This window comes from Carlito syrichta, unplaced genomic scaffold (assembly GCF_000164805.1).
Source record: "Carlito syrichta isolate Samal-C Ts95f unplaced genomic scaffold, Tarsius_syrichta-2.0.1 Scaffold287959, whole genome shotgun sequence".
Classification (NCBI taxonomy): Eukaryota; Metazoa; Chordata; class Mammalia; order Primates; family Tarsiidae; genus Carlito; species Carlito syrichta.
In genome coordinates, this window is record NW_007232055.1 from 29,390 (window position 1) to 38,084 (window position 8,695).

General features: G+C 53.0%; 1 protein-coding gene across 1 annotated transcript in view; it reads right to left on the reverse strand.

The window, feature by feature from the left end:
- The window catches only part of CHKA (choline kinase alpha), a 33,007-nt gene extending 28,415 nt beyond the window's left edge, over positions 1–4,592 (reverse strand). The window contains exons 1-2 of the mRNA XM_021710041.1: positions 4,568–4,592; positions 3,522–3,575 (exon numbers count right to left, since the gene is read on the reverse strand). The gene's annotated coding sequence lies outside the window, so the exon portion shown is untranslated. The remainder of the gene's footprint in view (positions 1–3,521; positions 3,576–4,567) is intronic.
- Between the last annotated feature and the right edge of the window lie 4,103 nt (positions 4,593–8,695).

Sequence of the window (8,695 nt, forward strand, 5' to 3'; positions counted from 1 at the left end):
CTCCAGGTGGTCCCACCGAGGCCCAGGACCAGCCGGTGACAGCACTGGGCCTCCTGACGCACCGTGTTCCCACCCGGGACTTGGGTGCAGCACGGAGCAGGCGGTGGCCTCGCAGGGTGGGCTGCGCAAGGCGAGTCCCCAGGAGGCCGGGGGAAGGCAGCTGGGAGTGTGTGGAAGAAAGACAAAGAGCAGCAGGTCCCCGTGGGCGAGTCGGGAGGCAAGGGCTGGTGAACGCCAGGCGGCACAGGTGCCGGACTGGGGGTCTCCGTGGTGGTCGCGGAGTCCTGGCTCGGAGCGCCAAGCTCAGCAGGAGGGCAGCAGATGGACGCTGAAACTGGCATGTCGGGGGGTACCGTTTCTGGAGATCAGGCCTCGTGCATTCCCGAGGGCTGATGGGGCGGAACCGAAGAAGGCTGTCGGGGTGAGGAGGCCAAGACACAGAGGCCAGAGGACGATGGCAAGGGCAGCACAGACGCAAAGACCGAGGGCCTCCCAAAACCTTCACCAAGGGGCGATGCCATCGGGGGGAACAAGGCGGAGCCGCACACATTAAAGGAACTGGACCTCAACGGAGGAGAAATGGTCAGAGGCAGGAACGAGGGAGGAGCAAGGAGACACCAGCCCCTCCGTGGCCCTGAGGTACCAGGGAACAACGGGAAGAGGTCCTCCTCTGGGGGGGGGGCTCTGGGCCGAGGCTCTGGCTCCAGGTAGCGGAAGTGGTCAGAGGAGCAGGGTCTGCAGGCCGAGACTGGCGACTCAAGGGGGCCCAGAATGACAAAACCAGCCCCTCCACTCTGACAACCAACCCGCTGCAGGAGGAACTGGGGTGCGGCTGCAGGGATGGGTCACCTGAGGCGAGCGCATTCAAGCCGATGAGAGGAATGTGCAAGAGGGGGCGTCCCGTCGGGCATGGGACGGCGGGACCCACGGGCACCAGCAGCAGACACCCTCAGCCACCCTTCCCGCCGTGCCGCATGACAGCCGGAAACAGCAGGAGCCTGCTCTGAGCTGGGCACGTCAGGAGGGCAGGCGGGCCGTCGGACGGGGAACATCTACAGCCACACGAGGTGCAAAGCAGAGGCACAACATGGAGGCGCCAACCTCGTCTAGAAAGCCGGGAGGGCTCCCCGCAGAGGCGTCCCAACTGATCCTCATCGTGAGGTGTGCTGGGGTGGGAAACGGGGCTGGTGTGGCGCCAGCCAGCAGCAAGAGCAGCCATGGTCTGGCCAGCAGAGAGGGAGGAAGCCGTGAGGTGAGGCTGGAGGCGTCCGCAGGGTCAGCCCACGCGAATAGAGCCCCCTCCTCTTGGCCGAGGCAGGGGGCACGGCCGGAAGGAGTGTAAGCAAGAGGCTGATGTGAGCAGGTCAGCAATTCAAAAAGATGTCTCTGGGCGGGGCGAGGTGGGGGCTGCAGTGCCAGCAGACTCGGGAGGCCAAAGCAGGAGGGCCGCTGGAGCCGAGTCCAAGGCTGCGGTGGCACCAGGCTCTCTAGCCTGCGCAACAGAGTAAGACGTCATCTCAAAAAACAAAACAAAACACGGCTCGTGATGACAAGGGAAACGGCTCGGCGGAAAGCAGGCAGACGGGGAGGCCAGCTGGGACACAGTGGCGGCCGAGACTAGGAAGACATGGGCAGCTCCAAGGGGCAGTGCAAAGGGCCTGACCCTGCACCGCACCTGCACCACGGTCTGGCACGGGGGGAAGGGCAGGGTCCCAGGGAGGACGCTCTGCCTTCTGGTCTCCAGACCTGGTCGAGCAGGCCAAGAAGGAACGCGGCGAGGCCCAGCCTGTGGCGCTGCTGTGGGGGGAAGGGAAGCCATCCCAGGGGACGAGGTGAGACACCCAGGGAGGGACTGCTGGCTCACAGCCTTAGGGCCGTCAGGGGTCTGGGCAGGAGGAAAGAGCCGTGAGCTTCTGGCCCATGGCCCATGAATCGGGTGACCGAGGGAGAGAGGCCAGCAGGAGGAGGGGCCTCGGGCCAAATCGTGGGGAGCTCCGGCACTCAGACAGCAGGAGACGTGCCTGAGGGAAACCAAGGCGGGGTGGAAGGCTGGAGGTCTGCACTCATCTGTGCCTTGGCCACCCGGGAGAGGAAACTCGTCAAAAAGGGCAGGCTTCACGTCAAATGCTGCTGTGAAGGCCAAATAAAACAAGAACTGAAACTGCCTCTCCTTTAGGACTGCTTTCAAAACAGAAGATAAAACAAGATGAGAACTGAAGACGTACTTTGGTGGTTTTTTTGAGTTGGAGTCTCACTCTGTAGCTCCTGCTGGCGTGCAGTGGCATGCTCACAGCCACTGTACACTCAATCTGCTGGGCTCAGGTGATCATTTCACCTCAGCCTTCCAAGCAGCTGGAACCACAGGCACATGCCACCACCACGCCCAGCTAATTTTTTGGCTTACTGTAGAGACAAGGTCTCGCCGAGCTGCCCAGGCTGGACTCGAACCACTGGGCTCAGGCGATCCTCCCGCCTTGGCCTCCCAAAGTGCTGGGATTCCAGGTGTGAGCCGCCGAACCTGGCCTGGAGACATACCCTGGATGTAGCATCAGACGCCCTGGTGACTCGATACTTTCAGCCCAGGACGCTTAAATGTCCTACACAAAGGGCTCAGAATAGCTGAAAACAGAATGTCGCTCCCTTCCCACCTAATGACTCCTCAGACACTGTCACCCAGAGAGCACAAGTTCTCCAGATCGGGGTCCCCAGAGCAGGATGCAGGTGAAACAAGCCACGAGGTGTGAGGACAAACATCAGCACCATCACTCCTGTGTGGCCTCAGCCTTCTGATGTCGAGTCTTGGCCTCCGCATCCTTGGGATATGGTCAACAGAGCCGGATGTGTATACGAGCACGCACGTCTTAGAGGCATGTCCGCCGTGTGCACGCATAGGCACCCCTCTTCTGTGAGTCTGAGCTTAACAGGAGAGATGCCCGAGAGGCGCTTCCTTGGGATGGGGGGCCCACCGCCCAGACCCCGCTTCTGAGCCTCTTGCCTCAGTGCTCTCAGCCTCAAGCCATCAGAGAGCGGGGTCCTTTTCAGTCACGACCCTAGTCGAGCGAAGCCTTTCCAACCTGGATGCCACGTGGAGGAAAAAGCGCTGCCCCCTGCCCGAGGAGGAGAGTGGCCAGACCAGCAACACAGGCAGGCCGTGCCCTGCTTTCTGATGAGAAGGGTAGGGATGGCCAAAAGGGGTTCACGGAGACGCAGTGGCAGCCAGGGCCTCCACACAGGCACACTCCACACAGATGTCCCCAGATGCCATGCCTAAGCACCCCACATGCCATATAGAAGCCCATGAAGACACCAGACTTCCCCATCTGCACTCTCGGGCAGCAGGAGTGCCCCCTGCTCACTCGGGCCTCATGTGGGGGCTCCCCGCGTGCCAGAGCCCTTCCTCCAAGAAAGACAGACCAAAAGCCCAAGGGCAGTTCAGAGGCCGGGCCACGCCACAGAGCGGCCAAGGGTGGCCAGCACTGGGTTACAGCTCACACGGACACAGGGGGGACTGAATTACTTACTTGAAATTCAGTTTCTTTCTGAGCTTGTTCGGATCCCTCTTTATTACAGGACCTCTATGAATGAGAAAAAGCAAACACTTCCGGTGAGATGAGGAACACTGAGCAGACACCAGCTCTGCTACCACCAGAACAGGCAGGGCTTACCAGCATCTCAGACCTCTAGGGAGCTCCCGGCCCGCTGATGTGCCAGGCAGCTTTGAGGGCACCACAGCCTCCCACACCAGTACCCACACCTCATAAAGCTCTCGCTGCCTAGAGAGGATGTACCTGGAGCCCCAACCGTGCTCACATCGCCCCGTGTCCCTTTCACAATTTCATTGCTAGAGGAAAGTCAACAGAATGCGCGCTCCAATCAGGTCTAGAGACAGCCGGCAGGCCGAGCCGCTCCTCAGTTTAGCTATATGGCTCTTCCGAGGCGACCTGCAGGAGCAGGACATAAGCACGCCTGCAGACAGACGTGGTGGGCACAGACTCAGGCAGAGGTGCCATGCCACAGCCAGGGAAGCTGGCGCAGAAGCTGCACAGACATGCCTGCACCCTGCCCCTTCCACAGACGAACCTTCCAGCTCAGTCGGGCACTGGTTCAGCCTGAATTACTTCTCTGCAGAAAGAGGATGTGCGCATTTAATAAAGGTTCTAAAATCACCATCTAGGTTACTATATTAAGGAATGCTTTTACATCACTTTCCTCCATGAAATTGCAAATGACTGGTAACCAGGATTCTAGTAATAACGACATGCTAGGTCAATAACGACCATAAGCATCTCTCAGGCGACATTCTCTCTTCATAACACAGAACACATATTTTCAAAGCCTCCCCCCACCCCAAGGGCTTTAAAATCCTTCACATTGTCCTTCATAAGTGGGAAAAGTCAAGTCCAAAACTTGTGTTATGTCAAGATCTTCTACTCAATTACGGCCTCAAAAAATACATTGTTCCAATAAAACTAAGTCTGCTGAAGTCAGACACAAAAGGAATCCCATAAAGGAAACCTCTTACAAATTTTAAGGTAACACATTCTTGAACATCCCGGGAAAAACATACCTTTCCAATGCACAGCTTTATCAAAAATACCTGTACCAAGGGTGAAAGGTGTGGACAGGAAAGAAAACGCCACATTAAGCAACACCAGCTACTCTAGCACCGTGTAAAAACCTAGAGAGTTAAAAGCAACCGCTCGGCCGCCATACACTGAAATAACATTCCACAGGCGTTTTAACGCGTGTTTTGTATAAGCAGTACATGTTTATCTTACTCAATAGAAAAGTTACACAAAACAAATATCCATGTTCATGAAACTATTTGCAAAAGGCTCTTAATGCTTGCACGGATACATATTCAGCAAAATCTTTAACAAATAGTTAAGTACACTGGGTACAAAGTATGGAAAAGTACAAATGGGAATAGATGATACTTTCATTTGTGAAATCTGCATTTCTCTGATGAAAAGATGCTATAGGTTAAATCCCGTTACAATGAAAGCTACAAAAGTCAAAACACGACAAAGATGCCTTCAGCCCTTTGCTGATCATTTGACTGAGAAAAACCAGGGAAGACCAGCCGGGAAGCAGGAAAGCCCCCTCCGCCCTCACCTCCAAGGACTTGGGCCCTGGTGGTCCCCTCTCCTGAGGGCTCTGTGAGTTCCTAATGAACTCCATCTTTTGTTCATGCATGGTCTTTGCTTCCTACACTTGGGACCACATGAATAATGAGCACCCCACACTGGGAAGCACGAGGCCAACATGCCCAGGAAGCAGCCTCGCGCGATGGAATCCACCGGCGATGGCAAGTTCACATCCACGGTCTCGGCATCAGGAGGGCGGGTGCAGGGCTAGTAAGAACACTGACAGGGCTGACATACCCCTTGAAAAGCCTTTGTGCTTTTTTTCCCTGTGAAGGGGAAAAACATAAAAAGTTCTATAATCTGAAACATGACACGGTAACACTTTGCAGTCAAAGCTTTAAGACAAATAAGAAATTTCAACATTCTCCTGAAGTTTGTTTTAACGGGATTTGACCTGTACGAAACTCTAAATGGCTGTGTTATTCCTGTGCTGTTATTACTCTAACTGTATCTTCTTAGGGAGATACAGTTAATGGGTTATTTAGCCAGCAGAAGTCCCCTGCCTTGTCTAATGGTGCTCTCAAAAGCAAGCCACCTCATCCCAAGCTACAAATTGGCTTAGCTCCCAAAGCCGATCCTTTGCAATACATTGGCAGCCTAGGCGGAAGCTGATTCCATCAATAAGTCCGCCTCCTGGCCCTCCCCCAAGGGAAGGCAGCACTTGTACCCTAAGAGCACCATCCCGACGAAGGCGAGAGGACTTCCGCGATATCCAGCCCTCTGTTCTGTTTCCTCAGTACAGAATGCTCAGGTTCCCTGAGTCCTGTGAGCAGGAAGCCTCAGTCCAAGGATACTCAGAGGCAGGTGAGTGAAGCAGCCACCCGAGGGAGCCGAGAAAGACACCGTTGCTGGGCCTAGGGCAAGGTCAGACAGCCCCTCTGTCTGTAAGCTGGAGTCAGTGGGATTTTATTTCAGCAGCACTGATTTATTTGAAACTGATCTTAAGATACAGGGGACAGATATTTTGTATGACTTCAAACTTTTCTCTAACTTGCAAGTCAATAAAGCAAGTTTAAAAAGTAAACCCTTGGCCGGGCTCGGTGGCTCAGCCTGTCATCCCAGCACTTTGGGAGACCGAGGTGAATGGATTGCCTAAGCTCACGGGTTCGAGACCCATCCGGGCAACTTGGCGAGACCTCATCTCTACAATAAATCAAAAATTAGCCAGGCGTGGCAGCACGTGCCTATAATTCCGGCTACTTGGAAGGCTGAGGCGGAAGGATCGCCAGAGCCCAGTGGCTGGAGGCTGCGGTGGCGGGAGCATGTTACTGCACTCCAGTCTGGGTGACAGAGTGAGACTCCAACTCAAAACAAAACAAAACAAACAAAAACAAATAAAAAGTAAACCCTTTTTAAAGGTGTGATTAGACGTTTGAACACTGATTATTTAATATTAAATAACTTAAAGTTGTTTTTTTTTTTGAGTTGGAGTCTCACTCTGTCACCCAGACTGGAGTACTGTGGCACGCTTGCGGTCACTGCACCCTCGACCTGCTGGGCTCAGGCAATCCTTCCGCCTCAGCCTTCCAAATAGCTGGAACTACAGGAGCACACTACCCTACCCGGCTAATTTTTTCACATATTGTAGAGATGAGAGCTCACCAAGTTGCCCAGGCTGGTCTCAAACCCCTGAGTTTAGGCAATCCTCTTGCCTTGGCCTCCCAAAGTGCTGAGATTACAGGAGTGAGCCACCATGCCCAGGACTTAAAGAGTTTTTTAATGTGAACATTATTGTGGTCATTTTTTAAAAAACCATCTTATACAGATACAGATGGAAATATTGATGGAAGAAATCACATGATGTCTGGAATCTGCTTCAAAATAACCCTGGGGGAGTCGCTGAGGGAAAAGACAGAGGACTGGCCCCCAGGGAAAGCTGAAGAATGGGCTCTGGGCCCTTATACTCTTCTGTCTGCTTCTGGAATTCCCCATCATAAAGTTTTTGAAAACAAACACGGAAATTCCGAGACCTAAGAAATCAGGACCGGGCTCGGTGGCTCAGCCTGTAATCCTGCACCTTTGGGATGCCAAGGTGGGTGGATTGCCTGAGCCCGCAGGTTCGAGACCTGCCTGGGCAACTTGGCGAGACCTCATCTCCACAATAAATCAAAAAATTAGCCGGGCGTGGTAGTGTGCGCCTGTAGTTCCAGCTACTTGGAAGGCTGAGGCGGAAGGATCGCCGGAGCCCGGCAGGTTGAGGTTGCGGTGGCCCGGAGCGGCCACTGCACTCCAGTCTGGGCGACAGAGTGAGACTCCGACTCAAAAAAAAAAAAAGAAATCAGAACGTCTCCAATGTGTATAGGATGACACCCACCTCTATAAACACACTACAAATCGCTGAGTAGTATACTTTATGTGGGAAAATCATGTTATGAAATTATTGCCAAAAAAATGATGATACCCAATGATAATTTTTTAAAAATCTACGGCCACTGGCTTCCTCTCGCCTCATTTGCTTCCTGCTTGGGGCTCAGGTTGCAAGAGAATCTGTAAGCTACGTCATATTCATCAGACTGCTCTGTAGGAAATAATACAGAGCTTAAGTGATATCAGGAAGCAAGGGGACATGATTAGTATTTTATTTGGTTTCTTTTTTTGAGTCAGTCTCACTATCGCCCAGGATGGAGTGCAGTGGCAAGCTCACAGGCAAACGCAGCCTCGACCTGCTCCGCTCAGGCCATCCTTCCACCTCATTCTTCCAAGTAGCTGGAACCACAGGCAAGCGCCACCATGCCTGGCTACTTTTTTGATTTATTGTAGAGGCAAGATCTCACCAAGTTGCCCAGGCTGTCTGGAACCCCTGGGCTCAGGCAGTCCTCTCGCCTCAGCCTCACAAAGTGCTGGGATGACAGGCTTGAGCCACCACGCCCAGTCAATATTTTATTTTATTTATTTATTTATTATTTTTTTGAGTTGGAGTCTCACTCCGTCGCCCAGACTGGAGTGCAGTGGCCGCTCCCGGCCACCGCAGCCTTGACCCGCTGGGCTCCGGCGATCCTTCCGCCTCAGCCTTCCGAGTAGCCGGAATTACAGGCATGCGCTACCACGCCCGGTTGATTTTTGATTTATTGTAGAGATGAGGTCTCACTGCCCAGGCGGGTCTTGAAGCCAATATTTTATTTTTAGAGCTTTGCAAGATTTAAAAAGCTAAAACAGATTTTTTTTAAGTTTCCTTTAAAAGCTTTCTGATTACTCGTTAATTTACATGGGAGACAGTTCCTTTGAATTTGCATATCTTGTCGCTTTTGCACACATCTGTCTTATTACAGTGCTCTGCTCATAACAGAAATCAGAAAATGGGATTCTCTTCGCCACGTATGATCTTGCTAGCCCTGCTATGCAGAAGTAATTGAATGTGCTAAATGACACAACAGATTTCTGACTAGCCAAGAACTTTTCAATTTAAACCCTAAGTTCCTAAAAGTCTAAATTCTCTTTGCTGGGGAGTAAGATGAGAGAATAGGGGACTTTCATTTTTGCTCTGAATACTTTTTTTTTTTTTGAGTTGGAGTCTCACTCTGTTGCCCAGACTGGAGCGCAGTGGCCGC